The sequence below is a fragment of the Suricata suricatta genome, chromosome 14 (genome assembly GCF_006229205.1).
Source record: "Suricata suricatta isolate VVHF042 chromosome 14, meerkat_22Aug2017_6uvM2_HiC, whole genome shotgun sequence".
Lineage (NCBI taxonomy): Eukaryota > Metazoa > Chordata > Mammalia > Carnivora > Herpestidae > Suricata > Suricata suricatta.
In genome coordinates this window covers 57,262,181-57,279,930 of record NC_043713.1, presented here as the reverse complement: position 1 = coordinate 57,279,930, position 17,750 = coordinate 57,262,181, and the positions used below count along the sequence as shown (strand labels likewise).

Genomic DNA, 17,750 nt, shown 5'->3' with positions numbered 1-17,750 from the left:
GAAGTTGGGGTTCTGATTTTTTACTTTGCTTATCCATTTGGAGTGTCATTGTAACTACTGTATTGTAAATGATGGAAAATAATTGCATATGTTAAAAAAAATAGTGTTATATTCTAAAAAAAATAAAAAATAAAGTTACCAAAAAAATGATATATTAAAAAAATGTTGGGGTGCCTGGGTGGCTCAGTCAGTTGAGTGTCTGACTTCAGCTCAGGTCATGATTTCACAGTCTGTGAGTTTGAGCCATGCGTCAAACTCTGTGTTGGCAGCTTGGAACTTGGAGCCTGCTTCGGATTCTGTGTCTCACTCTCTCTCTCTCTCTACCCCTCCCCCATTCATGTTCTGTCTCTCAAAAACGAATCAACGTTAAAAAAAATTTTTAAGATTTTTAATATTTTTGGGGTGCCTGGGTGGCTCAGTCAGTTAAGCGTCCAGCTTCGGCTCAGGTCATGATCTCACGGTTCATGGGTTCAAGCCCTGCGTCGGGCTCTGTGCTGACAGCTAGCTCAAAGCCTGGAGCATGCTTAAGCGTCTGTATCTCCCTCTCTCTCTGACCCTCCTCTCCTCACGCTGTCTCTCTCTCTCAAAAAATCAATAAAAAAATATTTTTAAAGATTTTTAATGTTTTTGTAACTATGTATGGTGATGGATGTTAACTAGACTTCTTATGGTCATTTTGCAATATACAGAAATATGGAATTGTTACATTGTACACCTGAAATGTCAGTTATGCCTCAGTTAAAAAAGAAAAAAAGAAAACACTGCATACCTATTACAATAGCCAAAATCCAAAATATTGACAAAACCAAATGCTAATGAAGATATGGAACGATTATTCAGTGCTGGTGGGAATACAAAATGGCACAGTCACTTTGGAAAACAGGTTAGTAGTTTCTTATAAAACTAAACATACTCATATAATATACAAGGCAGCAATCACACTCTGTGGTGTTTTGGTATTTACTCAAATGAGTTGAAAGAACTTATGTACCCACAAAAACCTGCACATAAGATGTTCATGGCAGCATAGAGAATTACATTTATTCATAACTGCCAAAATTTAAAAGCAACCAAGATGCCCTTTCATAACTGAATGGATAAATAAGCTGTGATATATTCAGACAATAGAATATTACTCAGTGATAAAAAAATAAATGAATGGAATCTTAAACAGAGAAAGAATTTTAAGTGCCTATTTACTAAATGAAAGAAGCCAATCTAAAAAGGCTATATCCTGGGGTGCTTGGGTGGCTCAGTAAGTTAAGCAGAGATCGAGCCCTGTAATGGGCTCTGGGCTGACAGCACAGAGCCTGCTTGGGATTCTGTCTCTCTCCCACTCTCTCAAAATAAGCAAACATACATTTAAAAAATAATCACAAATTTTTAAAAACTACATACTATACTGAGTCCCATTATATGACATTCTGGAAAAGGCAAAAACTATGGAGACTGCTAAAAGATCAATGGCTGCTGTGGCTGAGGAAGGAGGCAGGGAAGGAAGAACAGACAGAGCACAAAGGATTTTTAGTGCAGTCAAAACACTATGTGATAACATAGTGGTAGGTACATGTCATATTTATCCAAACTCACAGAATGTACAAAACCAAGAGTGAACTTTAATGTGAACTATGGACTCTGGGTGATTATTATGATGTGTCACTGTAGGGTCATCAAGCAAAACAAATGTACCACTCTGGCAGGGGGGAGGCAGTGCTAACAATGGGGTGGGCTACGCATGTGTGGGGGCAAGGAGCATGTAGGAAATCTCTGTATCTTCTGCTCAATTTTACTATGAACCTAAAACTGCTTTTAAAAAGTCTGTTAATTAAAAAAAAAAAAGTAACCTAAGGAAAACCTGAGGAAGCTAAATTTAATGTTATAATATGCTCATTTTTTTAAAGTTGAAAAACTTAGATGGTATCTGCTGCTTTTCAACTGTTTGTTACAAGTGGGATAACAATGTGGACTTCAATGAGCCTTTTCTCCACTTTCACATCCACACTTTTGTTTCCCATAATTTTCCTAAGCAGAAAGTCAAAGGTCTTGATTTATTATTTTGACTTTGGAAGAAACTTCTTAAAATTGCCAACATCTTAAAATTGTTACAATTTATAAATTTCCTTACAAAGTCTTCTAGTATAGAGGAGGGGGGCGGGGCTTTCTTCCTCATCTTCCCTCTTTTCTTCTCTTTAGTAGTTCTTTATATAAACTGGGGCACTTGGGTGGCTCTAAAAGCAGTTCCAAATGTTTTCTAGTACTTCTGTTTTCAACAATCTTTTTTGCAAAAGCTTCATATTTAAATATTTGTTCAACTTTTCAAGGCTATCAGTTTTAAGGACTTAACTCAAATAAAGATACAGGCCTAGTGCCTGGTACGCTGCAAGTGCTCAACAAATACGGATTCCCTCATTCCATGTACTACAATTGTTTAGAATAGAATATATAAATGTTTACACACATATCTTTGTGCACAAAACATCTCTCCAAGAACACACAAGAAATTAAGTTGTTACTCCTTTGGCAGTATCTTTAATGGCTGAGAAAAACACAATCCCTTCCATCTGTAAGGAAACTGGGAAATATCTCAAAAGAGATAATTTGGTAAAGAGGAAGTATATAGGGCTCTGGAGTCTGATGTTCTGGTCTCAAATCTTAACTCTGGAACACAACTATGGGTTCTGACTAAGTATCATCACCTTTCAGACACCAAATTTCCTTATACGTACAGAAGAATACTGGCATCTGGCAAGGCATTGGCAAGATTAAATAGAATGGAATTCCTCATCTATAGTAGGCACTCAGTAAGCAGTAATAAGACTAGCCAATTATTTTTACTTGCGCTATTAACTATAAAGATGTCCGGATGAGGCACTTGGTTAGCTCAGTCAGTTAAGCATCTGACTCTTAATTTCAGCTCAGGTCATGGTCTCCACCCTCTGAGATCAAGCCCCGCAGCAGACTCTGTACAGGTGCAATGCCTACTTTAGACTCTCCTTTTCCCTCTCTCTCTGCCCCTCCTCTGCTCATGCTTGCACTCAAGCTCTCACTAACTTAAAAAAAAAAAAAAGGTGTCTGGACAAAACTTGAGATTTTCAAAACTATTATTTCTCCCCCATCTAACACTCTGAAAAATGAGGCTTTTCCTGCCTTTTCTTTGTGACTGTCCATTTGAAAACCCTCCAAAAAATCTTAAGTACATTTTAAAAATATCATAAACAAGTTTAAATATCCAAGAAGAGAAACGCCTGGGATCCAGCTCTTGGTTTCAGCTTAAGGCATGATCTCCCAGTCCTTGAATTCAAGCCCCGTGTCAGGCTGAGTGCTGACAGTGTGGAACCTGTTTGGAATTCTCTCTCTCTCCCTTTCTCTCTGCTACTACCCCTTGAGCACATGCGCTCTCTCAAAAATAAATAAATGAACTAAAAAAAAAAGAAAAAAGCCAAGAAGAAATGTGGAAAAAATTACTGGCACTACATGTCGCAAATATTTTATAAAATGTTTTAAAAAGAAAAACAAGGGGTACCTAGGTGGCTCAGTCGGTTAAGCGTCTAACTCTTGATTTTGGCTCAGGTCATGCTCTCACAGTAGATGGGATAGAGCCCCACATCAGGCTCTGCACTAAAAGCATGAAGCCTGCTTAAGACTCTTTCTCTTAACCTCTCTCTCAAAAAAATAAACATTCACACTTTACACACTGTATATTAGCCAATTTGACAATAAATTATACAAAATAAAATATAAAAAATTTAAAAATTTAAAAAATAGAAGGTATAAACACAAAACACACAAAAAAAGATATTTTTAAAATGAAGGATTAGGAAATTAAAGAGATATTCTTTTTCAACTGCAAATCTTCTGAAGATGAACAAGTCTGATACCCAATAACGGAAGGATGTGTAGAAAGAGATACCCTAATAACGCTAGTAGTAGAAGTGTAAATTGATACATTTAAAAGGGCAATTTAGCAAAACCTGTCAAAAATTAATATTCTCACCTCGCAATTCCACTATTAAAACCTTATCCTCAAATACAAAAAAGAATATAAGTAAAACGATACTTAACATCACATTTATAACAGCCAAAAACCCTTTATTTATAGTGCATCTCTATATACGCATCTAAAATCCTTGAAAAATAATGCACTGAGAAAGAGAATATACTGACCTCTGTATTCACATGAAATTCACTTAAACTATACTAATACAGGTAGCCTACAAGTGTAGTATAACAGATGGAATACTGTTGGCAAAATGCTGGCATAAGAAAGAGCAAGAGTCCACCCCTCCATAAAAGCAACTATAAACTGTCAGGATCAACTTTTCTAGAACATCAGAAACTAACCCAAAGCTTGCAGCAATCCAAGAATTACTTATTCAAGAAATAAAGCTAAACCTTGGTATTAACATAGAGCTCTGTGGCATTTAACTTACTCTTGTCCTACCCTGAGCTCCCCAGATCGGGGGCGGCTGTGAAAGCAATAATAGCCCACATTTCCAGCACTGGCACGTCAGAACAAACCTCATTTATAAACAAACTGAAATTATTTGTTTTGACCTAAGGGGCTCCCTGGAAGACTTGCTGAAAAGTCTTGCTTTATCTCACCTAATACTGCTACCTCAGACTTTCCCCAAAGCTAAAGCCACTACACAGCACAAGGCATGTTTGCCAAAAACATTTATAGGCAGATGTTTTTAGTGCTGCTGCCAGATGCAATGAGTAACAGTTGGGGCAAACTAACTGACCGAAAACCTTGAGTGGTAAGGTTGGGTGATGAGACGTTTTGGGAAATAAGGACCTTGAACAGATTCAACAGATTCCTGGGAATCTAGGACACAATGTATATGCCCAGGGCTGTGCACATGCTCAGGAATTTTGCCAACTCTTGACTTTTTTTTTTCTCCCAGTATGTGGACTATGTTTATCCCACCACCTCCTGACCTCTATAGTTTCTGCTAAGAAATCAGAGCAGTCGGCTGTTAAATGATATTAAGGATTCTTATATGTGAGAAGTCACTTCTGTCTTACTTCTTTCAAGATTCTCTTTCTTTGTTTTTCAACTGTTTGATTAAGATTCTCAGTGTGATTCTCACTGAATTTATCATATCCAAGAAGGCTCACCTTTGGATGACCTTGACCTCTACACAAACAGGAAATTAAGATTCACCAGAGCTGTAAAGCAGGAGAATGCACAAGGAATACTTCAACAGTAGTACAATATCCCTCTAAAGATGCTGAGAGACGTTTTTGGTATGAAATGTTTTAAGGAAATACTTGTCCAATCATTAGCTGACCAATAAGCTAACAGAACACAGACTTCAATGAGCATACATATAACAAAGAATATATACTTTAGAAAATAAGTTCAGAAAAGTTTCTAAACAACTAACAACAGCTACAAGTAGCTGGGGAAAGAGGAGAACCTAATTTCCAGAATTGTAATTTATAATAGTCAAAATGTCCAATTTCAACAAAAAAATATACACATGTAAATAAACAAGAAGGAATGGCCCACACACAGGAAAAAAAGCACTCACCAGAAACTCTCCCTAAGGAATCCCAAATATTAGACTTACTAGACAAAGATTTTAAGATCTGTTTTAAGTACGTTCAAAAGCTGAAGAAAACTACACCTAGAAAACTAAAAGAAAGCACTAAGAACTCTGTCTTACCAGATAATGAATATTAATAAAAGACAGAAATTATTTTTAGGGGCACCTGGGTGGCTCAGTCAGTTAAGCATCCAATTCTTGATTTTGGCTCAGGTCATGATCTCATGGTTCGTGGGTTCGAGGCCTGCATTAGTAGAGTCCACTTGGGATCCTCTCTCTCCCTCTCTCTCCACTCCTCCCCTGCTTGCATGTGTACTCTCTCTCTCAAAGTAAACAAACATTAAAAATAGATAAATAAGAACAAAAATAATTATTTCTTAAAGAACCAAATAGAAATTCTGGAAATGAAAAGTATAATAACTGAAATGAAAAATTCACTATATGGGCTCAATAGCAGATTTGAGAAGGCAGGACAGACCAGTGATCTTAAAGATAGGCCAACTGAAATATATCAGTCTGGGGATCAGAAAAAAAAAAAATGAAGAAAATAAAACAAAACCACAGAGATCTGTGGTACACCATCTGGCATAATGGCAATCCAAGCATAATGGCAGTCCCGAAAGGAGATAAAAGTGCAGAAATAATATGTGAAGAAACAGTGGCTAAAAACTTCCCAAATTTAATGAAATATTAATCTATATATCAAAGAAGCTCCCAAACTCCAAGCAGGAGAAATTCAATGAAATTCACACTGAGGCACATCTTCATCAAAGAGTTCAAAAACAAAGAGAGAATCTTGAAAGAAGCCCACGGAAGTGACTCATCACATACAAGGGATCTTCATTCATTAACAGCTGACTTCTCATCAGAAACCATAGAGGCCAGAAGGCAGTGGGATGACATACTCAAAGTACTGGAAGGAAAAAAAACTGTGAACCAAGAATCTTTATCTTGCATAATTATCCTTCAAAATGAAAGAAAAACTAATACATTCTCAGAAGAAAAAAATTCTGAAAAATTCATTGCTAATGGGCCTATTCTAGAAGAAATGCTAAAGGGAGTCCTTCATGCTGAAATGAAAGGACAGTAACTGAATCCACATGAAGAAATAAAGAAAGAGAGTGAAAGTAACTAATGGTGGTAAAAGTAACAACATAGGTAAATATAAAAGACAGCATAATTGTATTTTTCGTTTGTATCTCTTTTCTCTCACCTTTTTGATTTAAATGACAACTGCATAAAGCAACAGTTTTAAATCAGATGAACATACAAAGTATAAAGATATAACTTGTGACAACAGCACCATGAAGGGGAGTAGAGCTATAGGAGTACAGTTTTTATACATTGTTGAAATTAACCTGGTATTAATCTGAACTAGCCTAATACAAATTAAAATGTTAATTATAATCCCAGGCCAACAACTAAAAAGTAACTAAAAAATACGTAGCAAATAAAATATAGGAATTAAAATAGTACACTGCAAAGAAACAGAGAAGCCAATAATGGAAGAAATGCAGAATAAAAAATATATAAAAAATATATAAAACAAACAGCACAACAGAGAGGACTCCAATAATTCATTTTTATTAAAAATGAATGAATGAGTGAATGGGACCATGAGTTCTGAGGCAAATACCAAGTCTTGGCCATCTTTGCATTCCTACTTACATGTGGTCTAAAAATAGGTATGAAGGCATATAATATTAATGTTTCAAAGTAGAATTTCCCAGAAAACCCAGAATGCCAGTTGTGGGCCTCAATTTCTCACCTGAGGCTGTAAAGCACTTCACTTAAGAATGCCAACACTGGGGCCAGACTGAGAGTTTTCATCACAGCTTTATTACTTATTAGCTATATGACTTTGACCAAGTTACTTAGCCTTTCTCTGCCTCAGTTTCATCATCTGTAATTTGAGAATAGTAACAGTGTCTATCTCATAGGACTGTTGATAAGAATGTCAAGACACATAAACTCTCTTAACAATCCATGGCATCCAGCACTCTAGTAGCTATTATTATCTGGCACCTGATAGATGATCATGGACTGATCCAAATTTGTTTAAACCCAAGAATTCCTTCAAAAGAAAAATAAACTAGAAAATAAAGTTATTGGGGAGGGCATTCCAATGGGCCTCGAATTTTTCTGCTTAATGATATGCATGTCTTTTTTTTTTAAACAAGTGCCATACCTAGGGCACCTTTGCTAATGCAATATTTCTCTTTGCATTGTGGACATGCATTCATCTTTTTTTTTAATCTCTTATGGGTGCTGAGGAAAGTCCTTATGTTTCTGAGCTGCTAGAAATGTATAGCATAGTCTAGGTGGTGACTTATAAACACAGAAATTCATTTTTCATGGTTCTAGAAGCTGAGAAATTCAAGATCAAACCTCTGGTATACTTGGTGTCTCACTATATCCTCACATGGAGGAGCTCACATGAGGAACCTCTCTTAGGCCTCTTTTCTAAGGGCACTAATCCCATTCTTTCTTTTTTTAATTTTTTAATTTATTTTTTTAAATTTACATCCAAGTTAGTTAATATATAGTGCAACAATGATTTCAGGAGTAGATTCCTTAATGCCCCTTACCCATTTAGCCCAACCCCCCTCCCACTATGTTTCTGTCCCCTTCCCTGTTTTTGTATTATTTTTGCTTTCCTTCTCTTATGTTCATCTGTTTTGTATCTTAAAGTCCTCATAAGAGTGAAGTCATATGATATTTGTGTCTTTCTCTGAGTGACAAATTTCGCTAGCATAATACTCTCTAGTTCCATTCACGTAGTTGCAAATGGCTAGATTTCATTCTTTTTGATTGCTGAGTAATACTCCAGTGTGTGTGTGTGTGTGTGTGTGTGTGTGTGTGTGTGTATACAACATCTTCTTTATCCATTCATCCATTGATAAACATTTGGGCTCTTTCAATACCTAGGCTATTTTCAATAGTGCTGCTATAAACAATGGGGTGCATGTGTCCCTTCGAAACAACATACCTGTACTCCTTGGATAAATACCTAGTGGCACTAATCCCATTCTTGAGAGCTCCACCCTCATGACTTAATAACCTCCCAAATGTCACACCTCCAAATACCAGCACATTGGGGATTAGGTTTCACTATTAATTGGGGGAGGACACAGCATTTGGTCTATAGTAACTTGTTAAATTGTAATGCCTCACTTCAAAAAAATACCCTGTTTTGTTAACATATTAAAGAGTAGACTCCCCTAAGGAAACTAACCTAACAGGAATTTGATTTTTTTTTTCAATTGGAGAGGAAAAGGAAAAATGAATATTTTTTTCTATATCAAGTGGAAGGGAAAAGAAATTCATATTGTAATTTCAGTTTCTGTATTTTTTTTTCATTCACTCCCATTGAGTGCTTTAATTTTGTTTCTTTACTCTGAATTGTTTTTCCCTTAAAAAAAAAAAAAAAGGAAAGAAAAATACTCCCCTTTCCTTGTTTTGCTTCATCTCATACTCCAGTGATGACCATTGAAATTAAACCCTATTTTTCTTCTTAGGTGTGTGGTATACAAAGAAAATTCAATTCACAGTTGATCTCATCAAACAGATCAATCAGAGGATAATGATTTGCTTCCAAAGTGATTCGCTGCTTTTCAAAAGAAGGTTCCCAATAGGATTTCCTAAAATAGTTTTCATTTACAGGGCATTGGCTCCTACAATCCATTGTTGAGAACTTGATTCAGCATATAGTAAATACTTAAGGAATATCTATTTTTGTTGATGATATGATCTACCTGATACCATACATATCTGTGTATATATCTGTCCCTCCCCTAGAGTCAGGATGACAAATGGATTTTATTGCTTGTTCAAACTCAGATTGGTTGGAAAGAGCTGCTGAGAGCATTGAGTTTAAAAGGATTTTGAGACTGAATCCAGGTTCAGACAGAAAAAGTACCATGATCGATTAGAAATGTCTGATGTGGGAACAAAAAGGGATAGTGGCTACATATGTGCTTACCAACCTGCACTAGCAATAAATATCTTCTGGGAAAGACAGTATGCATCTGTGAATTACTCAGAGAACATAGCACTGTTTATAGCATTTTGTAGATGCAATGTGTATTTGTTGAATTCAATTAAATGGAAGGATAGAGACTTTCAATATTATTTGCAATAAACTAAGAAACTTCCTTAAAAAAAAAAAAGAAAACAAACAGCAGTAAGGCCGAAGCTGTTACTAATAAATAATTACTGTAAACATAAACTGGGTAAATTCCCAAAATTAAAAGGCAGACACTGGCAAAACAGATTTTTTCTTTTAAAGATACAACTATCCACTGCCCACGAGAAACTCACTTTAGGTTCTAAGACACAAGTTGAAAGTAAAAGGATAGAAAAAGATATTTCATGCAAACAGTAACCAAAAGAGTGCTGGGATGGCTGGCTATACTACTAACAAAATAAACTTTAAGACATAAATATATTATAAGAGACATAGAAAAGTATTACTTAATGATAAAACGGTAAGATAACAATTACAAACATATATGTACCTAGTAACAGAAGCCTAAAAGACATGGAACAAAAAAACTAACTAAATTGAAAGATAAAACAGTTCAACAATAGTTGAAGGCTTCCAAATCCTCCTTTAATAACAGATAGACCATTGTTAATGGACATAACATAACAAAGTATGTTTTCTGACCACAATGAAATAGCAATGAAAATCAGTAATTTGAAAAATAATTTTTTAATTAAAAATATGTACAAATCTTAACAAACATTTAACAGAACATCTGATAAACTAGGAATAGAAGGGAACTTCCTCACACTGATCAAGGGCATCAGTGAAAAACCCATAGTTAACATTACAATTAATGGTGAAAGACTGAAGCTTTCCTCCTAAGAGCAGGAACAGGACAAGGAGATCTGCCCTTGCCACTTCTATTCAACACTGAACTGAAAGTGTTAGCCAGGACAATTAGGGAAAAAAAAAAAAAAAAGCATTCACACTACAAAGGAAGAAGTAAAACCGTCTCCAGAAACGATCTTACATAGAAAACCCAAAAGAATATACAAGAAAATTATTAGAGCCAATAAATGAGTTTAACAAAGTTACAGAATACAAGATGAGGATAGAAAATAAACTGTGTATCAACACACTAGAAATGAACATTCCGAAAATAAAACTAAAAAAAAAAAAATTCCATTTGTGGAGGTAAAAGGTACAACATAGAAAACACAGCCTTTCCACAGACTGGAATACTCAATAATGTTGAGAGCAAAATAATGCTGTAAGTCAAAGGGATATATAGATTCAATGCAAACTCTATCAAAATTTCAACAATTCTTTTGTAGAAATGGAAAGGCTGATCCTCAGTTTAACATGGAATTGCAATGGGCCCTGAATAGCCACAAAAAAATAATGAAAAAGAACAAAGGTGAAAGACTCACACTTCCCGATTTCAAAAGGTACTACAAAACTATACAGTGACCAAACCAATGTGATACTGGCATTAGTATCATACAGACCTACAGAATTGATTTGAGTCCAGAAATAAACCCAAACATCTATGGTCAACTGATTACCAACAAGGGTGCCAAGACTATTCAGTGAGAAAATAATGGTCTCTTCAACAGATGGGTATGAAACAACTGAATTTCCACATGCAAAAAAACTGGACCCATATCTCAGACCATACACAAAAATTCACCCAAAATGAGTAAACACCGAAACATAACAACTAAAACCATAAAACTCTTAGAAGAGAGTACAATGTAAATTTTTACAACCTTGCATTTGGCAATGGATTCTTAGCTATGACACCAAAATCATGAGTAAAAAAAAAGAAAAAATGGATAGACTGTACTTTATGAAAATTAAAAACTTTTATACATTAGAAGATATTATCAAGAAAGTAAAAAGACAACCTAAAGAATGGAAGAAAATATTTGCACATCATCTAGGTGATAAGCATCTAGCATCCAGAATAAACAAAAAGAACCCTTACAACACAACAACAACAACAAAAAGACAAACAACCCAATTTAAAATAGGCAAACGTCTTGAGTAGATATTTTTCCAAAGACATACAAATACCCAACAAGCACATGAAAAGATGGTCAACATCATCAAATAGAAAACCACAATGAGATACCAATTCACACCCACAATGATAGCTATAATTTTAAAACCCAGAACATAACAAGTGTTGGTGAGGATATGGAGATATCAGAATCCTTACACTGCATGAAATAGTGCAGTTGACTTGGGAAACAGTTTGGGAGTTCCTCAAAATGTTAAACGTAAGAGTAGCCACATGATCTAGCAATTTTATTCTTAGGTATATACCCAGGAGCAACATACATCCACACCAAGACTTGCACATGAATATTCATTCACACCAACATCATTCACAATAGCTATAAAGTAGAAACAACTCAAATAGTCACCAACTGATCACTGGATAAACAAAACATGGTATAACCAGGCAATGGAAGGTTACTTGGCAATAAAAAGGAATGAAGTCCTGATATATGCTACAATATGGATAAACCTTGAAAACATTATATTGAGTAGAGGAAGTCAGTCACAAATGATAATATATATGATTCCATTTATACAAAATGTCCAGAATAGGTAAATCCAGAGAGAGCAAGTAGATTAGCGGTTGATAATGGGTGGGAGTGGTGGGAATTGTAAGTGACTGACAATGACTAAAAGGTTTCCTTCTGGAGGTAATGAAAATGTTCTAGAGCTGACTGTGGAGATGGCTGCACAACTCTACAAATATACTAAAACCACTAAACTGTATACTTTAAAAGGGTGAATTTTATGTTATATGAATTACATTTAAATTAAACTGACATAAGAAAAAAGCAGGCTTAAGTCTTTGCCATGTTAAAAATCACTCCCTTAACCCTTTTTACGAACTGCTAACACCTCTTTCCATTCTTCCCTTCACAGCTAAAATTTAATTATTCTGAAATAATCTACATTTACTTTCTTCACTCTCTGACCTATTAATTCAATAAAACCTGGCTCCTTCCCCAAAAGGTAGCATTAAGATGAATGTTACAACTGATTTTAGTTATTAAATTCAATAGACTCCTAACAATCCTTGTTTTATCCAAGTTCTCAAAGCATCTGAAGCACAGCTGTTTTTGTTTGAATTTTTTTTTTCTTTTCCGGAGAGTTGGTTGTGAAGAATAGCTTCCTTTTGAAATGATCCCATTTTAGCTTCTATGACATTTTCTCATAATTTCTCTGCATCTCTAAACACAGGAATTTCCTTTTCCAGGTCTTCTTCCTCTATCTGGCTTTAAATTATATTCTCCATTGTCTATTTTCAGAACTATTCTCCATTGGTAAATTCTTCCTACATTGGTATTACCTAAATCAACGGTTTCAGCTACCACGTGTAGTACAGCCTGCTGACTCTCACAGCAAGACTTCTGTTAGGGTCCAAACACACACACCCAACTCTGGAGCCCATGTTTCCACCAGAATGTTTCATAGACAACTCCCTACTCTATATATCCCAAAGCTAAAATACTGTTCCTCCCCAAGTTTGCTCCTCTTCCTGAAGTCCCTGTCTCAGTTCAGAGTTGACCCTTAAACATTACGGGTTTGAGCTGTACGAGTCCATTCATATGTGGTCGTTTTTTGATAAACACAGTACTGTAAACATATTTTTCTTCCTTATGATTTTCTTAATAATGCTTTTTCTCTAGCTTTATTGTAAGAATATAGTATATAACACATATGACATATAAAATACGTGGTAATGGACTTTTTGTTATCATTAGGGCTTCCAGTCAACAGCAGGCTATTAGTGGTTAAGTTCTGGCGGAGTCAAAAGTTACTCATGAATTTTAGACTCCAAGGGGGTTGGCGCCCCTAAACCCCACATTGTTCAAGGGTCAACTGTGCTTTACCATTGTCTATTCAATCACCCACGTTAAAATCCAACTGTAAGTGAATCCTATGAATTCTACCTTCTAAATCAATCATTACAAAATCTTCTAACCAGTCTTTCTGCACCTGGCCTTACCTCCCCTCCATCCCTTCTGAAATATGCATTCTATAATACCAGAATGATCTTTCTAAAAGGAAAACCTTTCATGACTCTTTCCTGATTAAAATCCATAAACTCTATTATCATCTATCTATAGGAAAAAAGCTCTAGAATCCCTAGAATGGCTTGCAATATTTAAGGATCTATCTATGCAGCCTCATCTTCTGCTACTTACCACCATAAACCCAATGCTACAGTAGTAGAAAACGACTTTTAGTTCTTAAAAGTGTTCTATACTCTCTCTAATCATGACCAGTTTTCCTTCTGCCTTAAGTTCCTTTCTCTCATTTTCTGCCTCAGTCATGCCTAAACCTTCAAGTTTAAGAAGGTAAAGCATGAAGTACCTAACAAAACACTTAATACACAACAGGGAGTTAAATGGGTTGAGCTGGCTTAGCCTTCTCTATTCTTTATCCTGTCTCAGTGACTCCCATTTGCTTACAAGAAAAAGTTGAAATTACTTCGACCGTGTATAAGACTATTCATAATTTTGTCTCTGGCAACTCACTAGGGAAGCTTAGACCCCTGTGCTTTTTCTCACACTGCTCCTTCTACCTAAATGCCCATCCTTATTTCCGCCCCCTCCTATACATACTTTTTCCTTGCCACCACCACCTTCCTCAACCTCTTCTTCTCTTCCCTTAAGAAACTGACCACTATCTCCTTTGTATACCCTGTATACGCCCATAGTTTCACCAGTCAAAATAATCTTAAAAACATATTGTACTTGTTAACAGTTTCAAGTAAGGAATAGAGTCTTCCCATTCTGAAGTCAGGGGCAGTGCCTTATCCATCTGTAAGTCCTCTTCACCAGGCATAGTACCTACTGCTAGTGATTCCTCCATACTAAATGACCTGCACTCTTCCTTATTCCTCCCACATATACTAACTTAGGCTTCTATCAGGAATCTTCTTTCAAAAAAGAACATACTTTGGGGTCACGTTCAGGCCCAATTTGCCCTGGCCAAGCAAATTGCTGTATAAATACAATTATACAAATTAAATATTCATTTTTCTGATACTTCTAGTTTTCTGAATTAGAAAGACCTAAAATGGGAGATTATTGTGAACGGAGAACAAATTAAGCTAAGTCACATGGCTTCAAGTTACTTTGTTACTCATGTTACTTCAAGTTACCACTGGATGGTTACTGTTAAACTAGCCTACCCTACTTAGATCTATGGATCACTTTGAAAAGTGGCAACCAACAACTTCCTTCCTACCTCTCCTGCCAATATGGTTTACAGCAATTACTCATTTTCAGGAAGACACTCAGAAAGGAAGTATCAAATCACCAAGATAACTGGAAAAGTGCCAAGTGTAGCTAGCTTTCTTATTCATAGGGCCATTTTTTCACTTAGAAGTGCTGCCTCCATAATCGCCAAACCAAAAGTGAGCTTGCTCCTTATCACCACTGAATTATTTTATGAAAACCTGTCAAGTATGATGGAATGCTACCTAAAGTGCAGCAGCATTTGAACATGCCCACTCCACTAACCAAAAAATTCAGCGAAAGCTTTTCTTAGGAGGCTGGATGGTGTGCGAGTGCAATGTCCAAACGACTGTACTTCTCTTACCGTGCACATTCGGAGTGTCTCGACTTCACATTTTAATTATTTTCAAGAACTCTACTAGGCCTTAGGAGAAACAAGCTGCTTAAGGCAAGAGGGAGACTCTTAAGTAATGAATCGCAAAACTCGACACAGCGCCTAATTATTTCAGGTTAAGACTGAGGTGTGGAATATTTTGTAAACCTGTTCCACTTTCCTAAAAATAAATTTAAAAGGCGGGGGGGGAGCTGCCACCTCTTGGAACAAGCATACTTGAAAACGAGTTGTAATAAGGATTCTCAACTCCAGATCTGTCCGTCCATTCGCACTGAAACCTGAACGAAACCCCAAAGCACTCGAGGAAGCTCCAGGGCTTCCAAGCCAGCCATAGCAAACATCAAGAGCCCTCTCTAGCCCACTGGGCAAGTCCCGGAGACGGGTCAATACTCCGGTGCGATTAAAAAATAGTGATTACATAAAAAACAGAGTGCCCTCTCCGTCGTTTCGGTGCCCAAGAGCTGCCCTGAGGCCTGGAGACTCAAGGGGAGAGGGGCCCGGTTCCCGACTCTCCTCCTCCGGACCCCGAGAGCACCAAATCACAAATGCGGGTGCCACGAGGGAAGCCCGGTCGGCAAATGGGAGGAACGGCCGGCAAGGGGGCGAGAAATGGGTAGAAGCCGGCCTGGGATGAACCCGCACTCGCGGCAGCCACGCCCCCCACCCCCAACTCCAGCCCCGCGCGCGGCGAGCGCCCAGCCCCGCAAGCTGCCTGACAGACGCCGCTGCGAGGTGGGTGCGGAGAGGGCTCCGCGAACAGACGAGGGGGCATTTCCACGACCCCCGCACGCCACCGCTGCCCGCCACTGACCTGTGTCTGCCGCCGCGCGACCGCCCGCCCTCGCCGCAGCCACCGCAGCCACCGCCTCCTCGCGCTCACCGTGCCGCCGCAGCCACTGTAGGCGCCTCCTGCGCTGCGCCCCTGGCCGGCCTCGGGCGCCCCATTCCCACCCCGCCCCAACCTCCGCCTGTTTACAATGATTGGGACAGAACGGGCCGAGCCGGCCCAGCGCGCATGCGCATACCCTCCTACCGCCTCTGCCGGCTTCCCAGGTCCTCCTCTCTGCGCTGACGGATAAAGTCGTCAAGGGCAAACGCCCTGTGCCCTCGCGCGGGGCACGCTGGGAAACGTAGTTCTCCGACGCCTAACGCCCAGTTTCCGTGAGGGCCCTTCGTCGAAGAAGCACACTACAATACCCTGGAAGCACCCCGTCTCCTTCGACCCAGGGGCTCGCTGAAGAGACTGAAGGGAGCGCGCTAGAGAACGCGCCGCGCGGGTGCTCAGCGAGCGCCTGCGCAGTCCCGTGTCTTGGGGGACTGGGTGGGATGTAGCACCTACCTCCCACGAATATCGGTGAAGAAGGTTTCGGGGCAGCGCCTGTGGTGGTCTTGAGAAAGGAAAGAGCTTTTCTTTCCACGCTCTGTCTGCCTGCTCCTCAGCTCCCGAAGTGCAGACCTTTTGTGCCAGCAGGCTTCGGTAGTCCTAACCAGTTAAACCAGCCTAGGAGGCCGGCCCAGCCTGTCGCTGGGTGGGGCATCTTCTCGGCCTTGGACTGGGTGGGGAATCTTTTGCTTGGGGTGGGGACTCTTGCCGTGGGCTTTCGTTAAAGGAAGCGCCGTGGGCCTTTGAGGAGAAACTTGGCGTAAAACTCTCTGTCGGGACCCTGCTAAGAAATCCTAAAATAGGTGTTGACAAGGGCCAGCCCTTGGTGCGTGCCGGGCTGCAGGACTGCTGTCTTCCACCTCCCTCTTTGGTTCAACATTGGTAAAGCAACACCAGAATTAGCACTGCCCAGCCGCATGCTTAGGTTGCAAGGAGAAATAACAATCATGGGGAAGGCTGAAAATAACTAAATTGCCTCCAAGAATCCTAAACTTGAAGAATTATTCGGCTAATGCATGGTTGGACATCAGGTCTTTTGAAGTGTTCTTGTTTTATACAAGTTGGGTAGTTATTAGGGTAAAGATGGGATTGGGGATAAATATCTTTCCCAATCATTTACATTCCTGCGTGCAATACAGTCTTCAGAACTCCATTGTAAAATGTAGACGAATCCATGTAATCTGCCCTGCCCTCTACCTCCCAGATAAACTGACAGATTGACTATGGGTCTCTCCCTTGTACACCGCGTTTTCTACTCAGTAAAGTTAGCCCCCTCAGCCTGACTTTCAAAAGCCTCCCACAATTAGATACCAGCATGGTCTGTGATACCCATTGTTTTCTGACTGCTTGGGAAGCTTCCTTTTTGCCCCTATGGCAACAGAAGAGTGTCTTCTGACCACAGATTGGCAGATTGGCATGTTACAATGACAGTTAAATACCCTTTGCTTCTAGCAGCACTGATTAGGCAAAGGGATAGGCACTGAACTGAGTTGGGCATTTTTGAGCCCTTGCTTGAAATTGCTACATAGACAAAGAAAAGGAAGGGGAAAAAGCTTCTTATTGAGGTTAACTGCTGATGGCCATATTCTTCATAACATAAGGAACCTTTTCTGTAGTAGCAACAAATGAGGCCAAAACAGGAGGGGAGGGTGGGATGGAAAGAGAAATC

General features: G+C 38.6%; 1 protein-coding gene across 1 annotated transcript in view; it reads right to left on the bottom strand.

Annotated features, from left to right (window-relative positions):
• RALBP1 (ralA binding protein 1) overlaps nt 1-16,177 on the bottom strand; it is a 52,286-nt gene extending 36,109 nt beyond the window's left edge. The window contains exon 1 of the mRNA XM_029922060.1: nt 16,010-16,177. The gene's annotated coding sequence lies outside the window, so the exon portion shown is untranslated. The remainder of the gene's footprint in view (nt 1-16,009) is intronic.
• Between the last annotated feature and the right edge of the window lie 1,573 nt (nt 16,178-17,750).